General features: G+C 30.9%; 1 protein-coding gene across 1 annotated transcript in view; it reads left to right on the top strand.

Annotated features, from left to right (window-relative positions):
- Nucleotides 1-16,617, top strand: part of fj (four-jointed box kinase) — a 30,106-nt gene that overhangs the window by 597 nt on the left and 12,892 nt on the right. The window lies entirely within an intron of this gene.

Below are 16,617 nucleotides of genomic sequence, written 5' to 3'. Positions count from 1 at the left end.
ACTGTAAGCATATTTCAATAAAATAAATCATAATTAACGATGTAAAGAACTAATAACTTAAACTATATTTTGAATGTTAAGTTTATTTAATTTTAAATTATTGTGGTAAGTCAAACATATTTGTTATTAACACAATATGGTTTTATTAAATTAATTTCATATCAATTTAAGTCTGAAGTCAATAATATAAGCGTTCACTTTTAAATTTATGGTTTAAAACTGATATTAACATTTAAGTGATATTAAGAAATAAATGTATTACAGAGAAAATAAAAAAAACAGTGCTACGAAGTACTTTAAATAGTTCTACGCAGGGAAAAAGACTATTTTATATATTCATGAAACTATGTTTGACTCAATCAACATTATATTGTACATAATGCCATATACAACGTTTAATTTTGTTACAAAAAAAAACATGGTCACAACACATGCTACAGTATTAGACTAAACAGGTTACACTATCTAAATAATTTTAGTTTTTTTAGTGTAAATTTGTAGTCAGAAGTGTCATATAACACTTCTAGAGATAACATGAAGCATGTAGTCTATGTTATATAATACATAACGATAATTATGTAAATTGACCGCTCAATCGGAGCCGGCAATAAGTTAATAATGCTTTGAGGTATCGCTGTGTTATTCCACAGTAGGTGTATTTTATTAACGAATTAATTTTAATTAATTGCTCAATGCTATATCGTACCTTATAACAAGATGTCGCTAAGATAATATCTACACGCCTTTGCGGACGTTTAATTATGTTGTTTACTTTGTTAGCATCGTCACTTGGAGTGGTTCAATTTTCTATACTTTATAACTTAAGATAGACCGAGAACTGTACGACTTGAGCGATCTTCTTTACTTTTAATACCATTTAGGGAAGGAACTGATGGATCTTGTATCATAGAGATTGTAAGAATTATTTCTATTAGAAAATGTACATAAGAGGCTTTATTTTATTTGTTCTTTGCTTAACAATTTATAGATCAACGCGTAAGAATATATTGAGATAAAAAGTTTATAGTGTTTTCGAATTGAAAAGTCTAATGATTTTAGGACTTAGGGACTTCTAGGATTATATAGACGTAATGTAAATAAAGTAATGTAAAAAACAGAGATACATAGTTGCATATCTTATAGTTAGAAAGGAAAGAAATCGAATGAATAGAAAAGTTTAACATCCATATGTTCAAGAGTCAATAAGATTAAGGCGAGAACAAATTGAAGGGGTTTTTTAATTGAGTTAACGTTGAAGCATCTGTACAAAGTTTGAGGTCGACCGGATATGTGGACGTGAATCAAAATAAGCTATAAAATTTCATGCATTCATTCACGAATGAATGGATTAAATGATCAAGACATGACTAGCTAACCGAAGAACAATCAGACATATACAAAGATATAACTTTGAGAAAATTCAATTGATTTTGGAATAATTATTTCTCTATAGTATCAGAGATTACATACTTCACGATTGCATATAAGACATGAAATATAAAAACAATAAACAAGAACGTAAGTCACTAAAAATAAAGTATTAAAACTCTTGTAAACAATGTTGATTAAACAAAAAAAAAAACAGATCAATAAAATTTTGGAACGATATAAAAATTCTTGATCCGAAGTGAACAGAAGTTGTAAGATTACCATAAACTGTAGAAGCGACAAGATAAGAAACCCTCGCTACGAACATGAAGCAAACGATATATTTCGTTACTTAATAGATATAAATGTCAGTTGATAGTAAAACAAGGTATACGTTTAGCGTGGACCATTAACGTGGTACTCAACTCTCTCGCGGGAACCGATTCACACCACAATTGTAATGAATCGGGAAAATAAATACAAATGAGAAAATGGTTAGGACGATCTGATTTTTTTTTCAGTGAGCTTTCTTTGATCGGATTTAAATTTGGAACGGTATTCTGAAAACAAATGATACAGTTACTTTGACACTGTTTATGTTAAAAACTCTTTTTGGAATTTTGTTTTATATTAATGTATGAATAGTCTCGTTTACAAAAATACTGGATTGGTGGAACAATACTATCCGGTAAACTTGACAGATTATGAAAGGATACAAGACGCAGAAATTACAATTTGCTTAAAGATGCCATCTGTTCTATTTCAACTTGATATCGAAATATTTTTAAAATAAAATCGACAATGTGTAACGTGCTCGTAAAAGCAGAAAAATATGAACCTGGTATACTGGTGTACTGTTACCTGGGACCTGGTGTACCTGGTATACTAGTTGGATCATATATCCGGGAAGAATAACCGGATAATACAAACGAATTTAATTCATCAAGTTAATACAGTTCCGGACAAACGGACAGTAGTTAATTATCGACTAAATATAATGAACATTAAAACATGGGCATCATTAATAACAAAACTATTGTTTGAATTGTTGGTTTTATTATTCGCAGTGTACTTTTGCCCACACGGTCTACAGAGTAATGATATAGTCACGTATTTTAATAAAACATAATATCATCATCATCATCAGCTCACTATACGTCCCCACCGAGGGGCTCGGAGCCTACCCTAAATTAAGGGTGAGTAGGCCATAGTCAACTACGCTGGCCAAGTGCGGGTTGGTTGACTTCACACATATCTTTCAATTTCTTCTCAGAAATGTGCAGGTTGCATCACGATGTTTTCCTTCGCCGTATGAACGTCGGATAAATGTACATATGTAAATCGGAAATCGAAAAACATATTAGTACATAGCGGGACCCCTGAGCCACCGACGCTCAAAAATATAATATACAACTATAAAAATAAACCCAAATCAATTTTATTTTACAAAATTTTAAAACACTTGTACTGTTATATAGCCATTAATGTGAAGTATAATATCATAAAACTGTCAAAACTTGGTCAAAATATTAAGAAATAAGAGAATGAAAGGGATAGCAATTTGTTTGTCTACATGTTTAGGTAGTGGATATCCTCGATATGACACAATTGCCCGAGACATCGTCCGCGCTGCATTAAAAATCAAGTAATAAATATAGCCCATGTCAACCAGGGATGGTGTAGCTTCCTAACAGTGAGTTTTTCAAAACGATTCAGTAGTTTCAGACCATTTTTAATGCAAACAAACAAACAAATATTTCTTATTACTAAGAAATATTTGTCATTATAATAGTCTCGAAACCAACGCAACGGCATAGATGGTTACCATTCTGTATAAATATGTTTACATTAACCTATAAAGTTATAATTTATATTAATAGTCTACGATCGTTGTTATATTATGTTAAACTTTGTAATTATATTTCTACTTTCTAAATTCATTTACATATTGCTCAATGCGATATTGCGTGTATTATTTCTATGTATTGGATGAATTAATAATCCGAAGAAAGTGTTTTTCAAATTTAATTGCTTTAATTCTGACCGTAATTTAAAAATTAAATGTTCCAAATTCAAAAATAAAGAAAAAAAGAATGAATTTAAATATATTCTGTTACAATTTTAAGTGTTTAGATTTTTGTTAACATTGTATTGATTGTAACGTAAAATTTCAATTGGTCTGTCTCTACTTTTCAGAATAGCAGACATCTTATTTTGTCTTTTTTCATTGAATCTGTAAAAAATCTGAATTATATTGAATATTGCATGTTTTAATTGATTTTCGTACGTCATCAAGTTTGGTATTTTTTGCCCTGTTTTGTGAGACCGTAACACATTCTCGAGACAGAACAAAACAAAAACTTTCGATTACGCTGTCATTAATCACGCCTATTGCGCCATTTTGCGCTTGCTCTGCTATAAATTAAAACTTAAAGCTAAGCGCAGAACTATGTTGATTGTCAAATTTGACATTTAGCTAATGTCAAATTAAAAAATGGCCGACGTCAGATTAGTAATGTCACTTGAATTGCAAAGAGGTCCGGCTACTTTATTTGATTGATAATTCTTTTATTTTATGGAAAAGGTTAAAGTATTAGCTTAAAATATGGCATTAACTTATAGCATAGTTAATAAAGCTCTTTGTCATAGTTGCCGATCCAAAATACGACCCGATTTAACGTTATTAATAACGATAAATGATTTATTTACTAACATTTCTTGTAACTTTGCAGTTGTTAGCAACAAAATCACTTTTTTTTATTTTTTATTTTTAACTATATTTTTTTAAATAATATAACAGTAAATAAGTGCAGTAAACATGTTGGACTATTCGTATCGCGCTCCAATAAATAAGTACAATTAGGTAGCAAATGAAGCGAGCTCTCGTTGAAAGGCTACTGGGCAGCTCTATCGGTAGACAGCTCACGCATTCCTTCAGCTTGTCAACACAGCAATTTGCTAAGACATGACATTATAAAAACATGGCTTTAACCAACCACTCTATATCTTGCACGGTGTAGATTATACTTGTCTTAAACTCAAGCATTTTGCGATGTTTAGTGAGTGAGGTTTTTATTTTTTTTAATATTATAATTATATCGCAACCAACTTTAGGCTTAACAAATAAATGCCAAAATTCCGTCCATTGCTTTTCAGTTAGACTGTATTAGAATTGCTTGGACAATTGCAAGTCTTGCATTGTCAAACATAGTTTATCGGCTGTCTATTGTTTTAAGAGTCTCTGACCCGGATAGTCGCATTGTCATATCTCGAGGGCAATTTTTCACAGAATGTAGATAATGGTATTTCGACAATAGTAATCGCTCGCTCATGCGTTTTATTGGAAATGGGAAAGTGCGCTGGGAGTGAATGCATTTGTCAACGCGTTCATTGATTTCGTTTGTCACGCCTCTCTTGTGAGTTTCGGGTGATTCTAATTTGTTTTGTTTCCGGTATATTTGTCAGATTGAATCTATAAATTACCAGAAATGTGTTTTTTAGGATTTCCACGACATTGTATATGTACTACGTAGTCTTAGCAGCAGTAGATTTTTTGAAAAGAAATAACCACATACATAATATCTCTATAAACGTCATTTGTAACATATCCATTATTTACTCCTTATTTATTTAATGTAATAAGTAGACAAATTCTATTATATATTCAAAAAGTTACAGAATTTCTCTCATTTCGTGAATTTATTACATATTTGAGCACAATGATACAGGTGTCTTGCTTTTGTCAAACCGATCAAGTCAAAGTCTCCACTTAAATATCTGTCAATTACAGAGCGGAGTCGTGACCTAACGTCACTTGCAATTGGTCCCAACATTTCCAAAACTGATCTCATTGATATTCACTGCCTCTCACTTTTACGTCATAATTTCTTCATCATACTTATCATTTTACATGATAAAAGGATAACCAATTGGAATAAAAGAAGCCAAGTAATACAAAATCGTATCATCTCTCTCATTCTCTTTAAATAAAAGAGACGATAATATCTTACCTATATTGCGAATGTTTGGATTGATGGATGAATAGATAAATATTTGTTTGAACCTATCTCCAGAACGCCTTCATGAATTTCACTAAAATTTGGCATAGATGTAGAACAGTCCGTTTTTATCCGCGCAGACGGAGTCGCAGGCGACGGCTAGTGTGTGTATAAAAGTGTCCATGCAGTTGAATTTCACAGTAAGAACCTTGAGCGACGTAGAAATTTGCGCGAAAACCGTAAAGTTGAATTGAAAACATCGAGATCTTTGGCTATGCGTCTAAATCAATACCTTTTATCCAAGCTCGGTATACCTTTGCCACCGAACGGTTGTGAATGCGGCCCGATAGTAATTTGCCTAGGGAAATTGTAAAAGGTAATTTTCGGAAGAAAATTACAAGCGGGCGACTTTCACAATTTGTCGGCCACATAGTTCAAGATTATATAATTTGTATCGATCTTTACTTGGACTGGTGTCCCTTATTTTCTCTTAGTATAAATTTTATATCATAGGAGTTTTGAAATCATTTCCAGTTAGTTTTTAAAAATATTATAGCGCGTATGATTTTAAAAATGTAGTTTTTGTTCGTTTCAAACGACTATTCGTACAAATGTTAAACGGCATTGTGACTTAAAAATCCGGTCATGCTCAACTATGTTTTTATTATATGATGTCTCGAATTGTAATAGTATTTTGTATTCTCGTAATGAGAAATAATTTAATTTAAATTTATTAGTTCATAACTTATTGTTAAATACTATTTTTCTCTTCAGCGATTTAGTCTGATGTGAAAGAAGGCTCAAAGTAGAGAGTATGGATATTCGCCATATCTTAGCAGAAGACTTAAGCTTAGTTGAAATATCAGTAAATTATTCTAATAATCCCCTTCTATAAAAATATATCTTTATACTTAGTAAGGGATTGTAAAATAGATTTATTTTACTGTTTCTTGTAACATGGAATTCTAAAATATAGGATGACCGGGATGAAGCGTGTGGTTCCATCTACCGTGTGATAAGTTCGTGACCCCGCGATTTCAAGCCTTGGTCAGTTATCACGAAGTTCAACCATTCCTTTATTGTTATGACTCCATTTTTTACAACGACAATGCGGTCTTGCATTCACTATGTACTCATTCCCACGGAACTTTGACATTATATGGTTCCAGTCATGTCTTGAAATAATCTAGAGTAAATGTATTTAGAAAACTACACCTAGGATTATAAATTTAGAAGAAATTACCTCTACGTTTAGAGGATTATGTTACTGTTTAGTAATTTTAAAATGTACTCGTGAAAATGGATTAGTCAAAAATAATCTGAAAACAATTGCATAGTTGTGTAATCTTTGAGCAATTAACGTTATATTACCTTAGAATTTTCGTTTACTCTATGTCTTAAGAAACCGGAAGATATGTTCATGTTTTATAACTTTATGTCCAGTTATCTCATTTCATATTCAAGTTATTCAATTACTAATTAATATGCAGTATTTGCATGAAAACATTTTATTTTTTTATAACTTATTACCATACTGTACAATTTTACAATATTAATTATATGTTTTAGATAGTTACGGTACAAAGTAAAAGTGATCGTAAGCCTACTGCGGAAACATTTCGACAAAAATATAGTGTTATCTCTCTCATTCTATTTGATAAAAATACAGAGAACGAGTTGAGTTTTTACCTACTGATTAGCCCACCGGGAATCACCTAATATGCTCAAGATATTACTTCCAAACTACAACTATTAGAAATTTCAAGAAGCGTCAAAATTACATTGCTAAGAAACTATTACTACTACTTAAATTAAGTCAATAATAACGACGATATGGTGATCATTAAAATATTGATAAATTATGAAAGCGTAACTAAAATGCTGCATCATAACTCATAATTAGCGATAAGTAAATACCAACAGATATTACGCTACCAATGTTTGAATTATACATTAAATGTAAACAAATTTACATTTTATAAACATCGGTCTATAGATCAATAAAATTTCCAAACGCCGTGTTGCTATAACCTCATTAACAACTCACCAACACGAAATGGAAATTAAAAAATAAACAAACATGTTTTTTCGGCGCGAAACGGCAACAGCTGTCATAAAAATATATAATCTATGCAGTGATTGAGCGTTTTTTTTTTAATTTCCATAGGTTAAGTGGCCAGAATTTCACAGAGAATTATTTAGACGTTTTTATTACGCAAATTTTAAAAGCTCAGGTAGTAAAGCCAGCGGTAATTAAGACATTAAAATCTGTTGTTGTTTTAGCATTATAATACTGGTTGGCTAATTTTTAATCTTTTTTTAGGGCTGCCACAATTTTCAATTTGCTCCAAGACTATAATTCGAACCAGAATTTATAAAGCCTCAAAGCTTATTCCGCCAGTTGTGTAGTAGGTTCTTTGGAATAAATGTGGCTACCGCGCTTGTTTGTTCTTGATTTATGCAACTTGATAAAATTTTATACGTTTGTGTAGAAGAAACGTTATAAAAATTGTACAGTTCTCATACATACATTGTAAAATAAGGAAAATTGTTACTACTTCTTAATATTTTAGTTATATTTCGAAAAATCATCTCAACCTGTCTTTTTCCCTATGGAAAGCTAGTACAATATTTACTACACTTCAATAAATTTCTATCATTCATTAAATTTTTTATCTCAAAAAAAAAAAACTTAATGAATTTTATTACAATGTATCAACCCTGAACATCGATTAGCGTAGCTTCATTCGGATGGTTTATAATTTCTCTTAATTTGATTATTCTAATCTTAAAGTCGGCGTATCGTCTAGTTTATGGTCATGTTCGCTCACCAATGAGTTGTAGCCGATTTGTTTATACGTTGAAGTAATTTTGGTTTGTCTGTAACTTTAATTCCTCGAGATAAAAATGGTAATTTTTATAAAACGTAAACGTAAATATAAGAATTAGATATACTAAGGATTATGCTTGACGTAATAGTCAATAGCATGACGGTTAAGTGTACGGATTTCCGACCGCGTGGTCTAGGGTTCGAATCCATCCATTCAATTATTATCTTAAACCATGTCCTAGCACAAGCATAGGTCTTAATTGGAATGGCACAAGAAATTTTAGTATATTAATAAAAATCTGCTAATATTTTAATAAAAAATGTATGTTTTTATAAATGAAAGTCTAATTAAGGAATTTGATAAATAATCAAAGCTTTGAATCTACTATGGCTAGAGATATAAGTTAAAAGAAACTTATATTTAAAATATTTCATAGTTCATGTTTTTTTTTTAATTTGGTACTTTAAGTATACGAGAATATACCAAAGACAAGTCACGACTGTTCCTAAATTTTTATTCATATGACCGATCAAATTTCAATATTAAACTCTAAGCTTATTGTGCTCCAGACCGGTCCGACCACTTACAGCGGCGACCAATAAATTTGTCACAAATTTGTCCAGTTCTATCAGTATTTTTTAATATTATTATAAAGAACATTTCCTTTTTGCTTTTAAACAAATTAAGCGAAGAAATTTGTCAATATTACGTATGCGTGGGTTCCATTAAAGAACCGATTTCAAAATGGCGCCGAACTTGATTTATATTTTTTACACTTGTTTACACATAAATCAACCTGCGCGCATACATAAATTGATTACATTTTATTTAATGTCGTTGACAGATGTAAAAATGTATTTATTTCTTGTCACATTCTTGGTTTACTTACCTTTGTTATGTACAAAACCGGATGTAAACAATTTTATTAAATACAAAAACATTCTGAAATTTGATACTAAAAATTAATTTAGTAGCAAAATACAGATATTAAATGTACATTAATATCCTTTAAAAAATTACAATACATCAAGTGTTGATTAAAACTAGAAACTAGGACACAATCATAATCACAAACTAATAACTTTTAGAAATCACAATCACAAAATGCACATTCGTGATACACCCTTAGATTATGAATATGGTTCGATTCTAATCGAATAATTCAAAAACTCGATTTATTTAAATATAAAAGTCAATACCAAAAAGGTTTCAGCGGAACATTTAGCTACAGAGATGACGTGGAATGCTATTAGTTATTAAGGAATATCGCTCAAATATTAGTTATTTCATTCGAATTTCGAACGAATAATTCGTTAGTTAGAATTATTCGCACACCCCTATTGTGATGATTTTAATGTTAGTATAGCGCAACTATTATTTTACATTATTCATGACGTAAACATTGTTGTTTCAAAGCGGTTAAACAGTAAAACCTAATTTATTATCACCATAGAGCTATATTTTTGCGCGGTGACGTAAAAATTTAGATGGAGCGTAGTAACTCTTTATGTATCGTAAATAGCGAACTAAGACTAGATGATTTATTACCTTTATTTATAATTTGTGAATGTGTTACATCATATATTTTATTTGTAATGGCGATTCATCATTACACTGTTGTGATATTATATATCACAACATATAATAATGTACTAAGAAAAGAAAGAAAATATTACAAAATAATTGTTACTTTATTGTTAGGTAAGTGCATAATAAATAATTTTACTCTTTTCGTCGGATATAAAGAAATATGATTAACATCTTTACGAATTTGTTTGCATTGAAAACTTACCTAATAAGTTTGGGCTGGTACATAGCTCATGTGTTTGGTATAATACTTGTTAAGGAATATGTTATCATGCTTAAAATAGACCGTAAGGGTATCAATTACCACAGCTTAAATAACACGATAACAATAAAGCTTGTAACATGAACGGAGCCAAGTTTCTCGCTTACGCAACACTTCTCTATGTCATTGACTAGTTGTTCCTAGTTCAAAAGTTGACGCATGCACTCAACCGAATCTCGTCTACAGAACTACATAGTTTTCAATTAAACATAAGTTAGGTACAACTTTAATCTGTTTATCTTAGAATTTAGACCCATTAGGGGTGACTTAATATAATTTAATAGTCTACAATTAATTGCAGAAACCATAACTCTAAACGGTAATAAGTACACATTTTACAGTTCTACGATTAAGTTATCTCTTATGTTCATGTAAAAGACTTCAACGCACAACCGTGTTTTGTGTTTGATAGAAAAGACATCAACGCGTATGCAACATTTTGTTCTGTGCATAACTTTGAAATTAATGCTGTTTTAGATCAGGAACATTTTCATAGTATTATGAATAAGAGGCTTATTTTCTAGTAAGTTTCTTACTAAAGGTCTACAAAGACTTGGTCGTTAAATCTTACATACATTGTTTCTTAACAAGCAATGTTTACACATTGTACCAGCTGTTTTTGCAGCTCAACACACTTTCTATCACGTCCGTAGCCCTTTGAATACCGCTCAATGAGCCCGTTTGGCCACTTTTTCATACATCCACGTTACAAGCCTCAGGGATTGCGACCACTAGCTCCGTCTTGCGAATACATCGTTCTTGCACCTCCACTTCTAAGACAGTTGGAACTTTTGAAATTAACTCAACATATCTCTAAAAACTTGGAACAATTAAAAACAATATAAAATCGGTCATTCAAGCACCACAAAACGTCTAATTGTATCCCGATCGGGCCTTCGGGGAATAAATACCGTGAGCCCTATACAAAGAGATTCCTTCGTCATTAGCGACAACGTACGATGCGTCGCCGTTTTTGTACGAGACTCGAACGGCGATCGGCAAAATTCGGAATTCGATTTTGTCCGCGTAACCAAAGCGTCCGTCTATCTCTTCGTTGCGTTTCGCTCTGATTTCTTAACCTAAACGTCTAATTCTCAACCTGTCAAACAAGCTGAGATGTCTTTGTAACAAAACATCTAAAGACATTGGTCTGTTTATTAATTTCAATCTCAAAAGCGAAACTTAGGGAATTCATAACATTTAAACATTTTTGTATATTTCAATAAAGTTACGGATAAACTGATTTTACATTCCTTTACCTTTAGATATGATAGCGTATAAGAGAGTGATGATAGTTCATTGAAAATCAATTTTTTTGTAATTTACATCATCAATATTATTGGTGTGTAATGTGGTTATGAATTTAAGGATCATTGATGAATTAATTAAAAATAAATATATTAATTAATCTAGGAGCAGCAAAATCTAAGCTAAATTATACAAGACGAAATGTCGACTTCGAAATTGATACGACATTAATAAAATGAAAAAGTTGTTTATAATTAATGATCCAATCATCATTTAATCATCGACATCCAAATCAAAACTTGTCTAAAATCATATGCTTTTAATAATCAATAAATATACAATGGGCATTGAATTGCAAAAATATGCGGCCATTAATAAGCACCTCGAATCAAGTTTAAACGACGTAAAATGCAAACAGGCAATGAAATTTTATTGCGGAACGCGTCACTATTTCTTCATTTTATTTTAAACCGGTCGCTGTTGTGAGGTGTCTATAAAAATTAGGTATCGTGTTATGTCGCGGGAATTAAATGTACATTTGTATTACTTCTGTCATAAACTCGAGGAAAACTTGTAGTGAATTTTTAAAAAATGGTAATATGTTGTACGTCAAACCAAATTCTTTTTGACACACAACATGACGGACATCAATATACTTCATTGTTATTTATATATTTAAAAAATGTTAAAATGAAAAATAACAAGAACCTACACATTAAAAATTGTATACATAAGTGCGATACATTATATGATTACTGAGCTTTTAATCGGAAGAGTTTCGAAGAATTGAAAACTTACAATACACAGTTTCCTTTAAGTCCCTTGAACGTTTAGAACCTCCGGAAAAACGAGCGCGAACTAAGGTACTGATACAATCACACTTGCCTTTTCACTCTGTAATATAATCGGTTTCAAATATGCAGCCTTAGTTTTGTTTTTGAGCAGAAAAATCGCTGTAGACAGTTGTATAAAAATTTCCCACAGAGTTGACACGCGTTGACCATAACGAGCTATTAACGAGCGAACACACACATTACGAATTCGATTGTTCGCTAAAAGGAGACCCGAATTAATTCTTAAAAAGTTGATTTGTTTTGTTAAATCACATTCCAATTAAAATGGCTAACATTAATGGTGTCGACATTTATCTATTACTGTGTTCAGATTTCTGGAAAAAAGACAGAACTTTACTTTCACACATTTCATGTTTGATTCTGTAAAGAGAATCACTTTGAAATTCTATCGTCAGCTCACTATACGTCCCCACCTAGTGGCTTAGAGCCTAACCTATGTTAGGGGTGACTAGGCTATAGTAGCCTAGCTACCCTGAAATTAATAATCATAAATTACTTATCTGTAAAGAGATGCAAGCTTAAATTTCGTAGCGGCTTAGTGTAAGATTTCTTATACACAATCTATTTTAAGGATCTCACGTAGTCACTTAACAATTCTGAGTGAAGAATATTACTAAATAAAAACTATCCATATTACTTATAACTTGTAATACTATATTTACACTAGAGATTTTTTACACTGTGCAAATGTCATCCGGTAGTCAGTTGCGTGCTGTGGTCACTCACAGGAAGCGTTACTCTGGGAACGGAAGCACTATTTTTTTGTTCCTGTCATTTAGTCTACTGGAGATTTTTAGTGAGTATGCTCTGCAAAAATTTATACAAAAATATAGTGACATATCTTGCATTCTTTTTGAAAAAATTGAGATAACAATAACTTTTAAGAATACGTCGAGTTAAAACTTTGTTACCCTATTTGCCCTGACGAATGAACGTGAAATTTGAAATAGTTAAAGTTAATGTACAATATAATAATATAAAAGGTATTTTTAATAAAAATAATCTTTGATTATAATATTTATTATGATCGAGTGTCGACCACTAGTATGTTTTAAAATAAGTACTTCTGCAATGGAATTTCATTGTAAGAAAATGCATATTTTGTTGTTTAACATTCAACAAGGTTCAAATTAAAGGCAATTTTAATAATGTTGTAGGTCGCATTATCTTGCCTGTTATCTACTTTCAAGTGCCTAGGCACTTAAAGATGTTATTATGCAAAAGAACCTTACATTGTTCGAATCTACGTCATTCTTCAAAGTGACAGCTCGATGATATCACGTATCAGTCAATTAATCCCCTACCCATTTAGAAACGTCAACATATTTGTATGATTATTTCTTTGGATACATCATGTTAAAATAGTAAAGCAAGTACATAATGTACGAAAGCTTAGTATTCATAAAAATTGTAACAAAAAATACAACACAAAGACAGTTAATTTTTTTACACCCAGAAAAGGAACCACCACAACATTCGAATTTGGAACATTAAAAATCACATAAAATCGGTCCTTAGTTGTGGTAGCTATGTCACAGGCTTACCGTAAAATTTCGAAACCGTAATATAACATATAGCTATCATTGCTTTTTAAAAGAAAACGATAGAGATGTTTTAATACACTTATTTAATAACTTTTCACTGCAATAGATAGACGACACTCTTTTAGTAAATTTAGGTTAAAAATTTAAAGTAGAATTAACGAATAAAAAAGTTAAAGTCGCATAACTTGTACTTTAACAATGATGGATTTTTATAACGTCTGATATCCTGGTATCCATCGGACAGGCGTGGTGGTGGATAGAGACGTCTATCGGACCGGTCGACCGCGGCCGCGGTCGAGGGATCGAAGTCGTATTTAGAACGGCTGATAACATCGGGCCGCCCGCCGTCAGACGGTATTCCAAAAATTCTTAACAGAGATAGCGCGTACCGACAACAAAATAAATCTTACAACAAAGTTTTATTATAAATAGATGGTGTATAAAAGTTTTTTTACAATATAAACTATGAGTTATGAGTAACTTAAATTTGAATGTATTGAATAAAAAATTCTTTAATATTAATAAATTGATTAAAGTATTCGTTACTCATACGACAAGCATTCCCAAAGAGACAATTGTTTTAATAGTTTAAAATAAATCTAATGTAGTTCTATAAATTATTTCAAATGTTTGTGAACATTATTGATAAGTTAATAGTTTATAAAGATTAAAAGAAACTTAATTAATGACATTCCTGTGTTATATTCGGTTGCTAATCGTCGCAAAATGTAAATAAAGAAAATTAATACGAATCATGATTATTTCGATTAACATGATCCTAATTAATTAAGTTATAAAGATAAATTTTTATTTGGTTTAAATTAAATTTTTATTTCCCAATTAGCATGCTAACGGTAGACGAAAGCGTCAGGCCTGGTATCATTCATGCTCACATGTATACCTGTGTTCTTTTGCCTCTTTTTTTTAAATTTTTACTTTTTTTCAACCGCCGTGAGGCACCGGCGCAGCGCTAATGTGCGTATGTACTTTTATATTCTTAAAAAGTTGGCCGTAACTTATCGGCCACGAGATCGTTGCCAATATTTTTTTGTATTATTCCATATTTGTGGTAAAAAAAAGTTATTTTTGTGAGGGACGGCTGCAGAATTAATAATTTAAATTCTGCGTAACGTACGTCTGCGTAATTATGTGCTTTAGTTTCTCTGAAAATAATATGTTGCAAGTCGAAGATATTTAAAAAAATCAGGTGCCTACAAGTTAATCGTGATCGAAAGATTTTTTATGTAAACATTCTTATATTTTTATTTAATTTCAACCACGGTATATCTATCATGCGTAATCTAAAGTAGCATGGTATGACTGAATTCAACTATGTAACATAAAAGAAAAAAACTACATCTAAAAGTTTGTATATGTATATTAAATAATAATGTACGCAATATTTTGGTTGGTGTATTCAACTGTTTAAGTATCAGTTCGACAAATGTCCGATGCAAATAGTAAAGAAGGTTACTATTAAAATTCAAAGTCGAAGCACTACGATCCAACAAATTGTTGATACCTAATATAGCAAAACAAAATGCCTCGGCTAACTTGTACTTATTTTTGTCATTAAGAATAGTTTACGATGCAAAAAGAAACTTATGTGTAACACGATAAGGCTCGTTTGTATTCCGATGGCTGTTGAAAGTAGTTTTGTTACTAGAATGACATCTTGAGCGTTCCTGTAAACTGCAAACCATAAAACTTAAGGCTGTTTACACACTAAAAGACATTTATTAAAACAATTGAATTTGAATAATCATTGAAATTTAAACTACAGTTATGTAAGTTAAAATTGTGCAAAATATATTTTGTATTTATATACATACGTATTTTGCTTATTTAGTGTTTGTTTGATATAACTTAATTAACTAATTATATAGGTTCAGTGTTAATACTCGACACTTTTCAATTACGTACGATATAAACATTTTTAATGTTAATAAAAATTACAAGAAATGAAATAACTTCAATAAATTTTATAGCAACGATTATATAATATCGTAAAGTAGCGACATAAAACATTAAACATTGGCTCGTTTTATTATGAGGAAGTGGTACCTTCTCGTATTTACGTCTTTAGAAATGTGTTATTTTATTTAATTAATACACCTTACGACTTTCTAGACAAAAGGAAAACTCTTAAGACTCTTTTTATACTGATAATTTGATGTGGATTTAAAAGTTAAGTTGTTTATAACTTTTAAACTGTTAATAAGTACCTATTCACTAACATTCAATATAAAATAACTGTCATTAACTTTTTTCCTAAAGAATAAAAAAAAATATGTCAATGTATTTAAGAAATTAGTGTCCAGGAGTGTTTTATAAGTAGCTATGTTCGTGGAATTCTAGATCAAAAAAGAAACAAAGCAATATCAAATATAAATGAATATTTTTATTGCTCTTGATTTATTTCATTTGTCTGATAAATTTTCTAACTAGACTTTAATCGCACGATGTGACCGGCCTGTAATATGATCCGGGCAAGGGTTTGACCGATCGCGTTTCCATTGTTGACTCGTTCGAAACGCAACTTCGTGCGGTGAGAATCTCTAGCAATGCTATATAGGGTCAAGTCACACTAGCGTTAAAATAACATTTATATACCAAAAGATAGGCAAGAAAAAATATGGCATAGTCATGGCAAAAACTGATAGCTATCATCATCTTCTTTTTAAAATACGAACGGGATGGAAATATATTTTTTTACAAATGTGTCAACATTGAAAACCCATAAATATGTGAATGGCAATTGATGTAATAAATAAAATTTATTAAAAAAAACAAAAGTATTTCGTAATGTCATTCCTACTTTAAGCAAAAGGAAGTTTAACATATTACATTTTAATGGGCGAGATACTATCTGTCAAAATAAAAGCCGCCCCGAATAAGTTTGAATTTAATTATTCACGGGTCGGC

Source organism: Papilio xuthus, unplaced genomic scaffold, assembly GCF_000836235.2.
Source record: "Papilio xuthus unplaced genomic scaffold, Pxut_1.1 DF825946.1, whole genome shotgun sequence".
Lineage (NCBI taxonomy): Eukaryota > Metazoa > Arthropoda > Insecta > Lepidoptera > Papilionidae > Papilio > Papilio xuthus.
The sequence above is the reverse complement of the archived record's forward strand: the minus strand, read 5'-3'. Positions and strand labels throughout refer to the sequence as shown.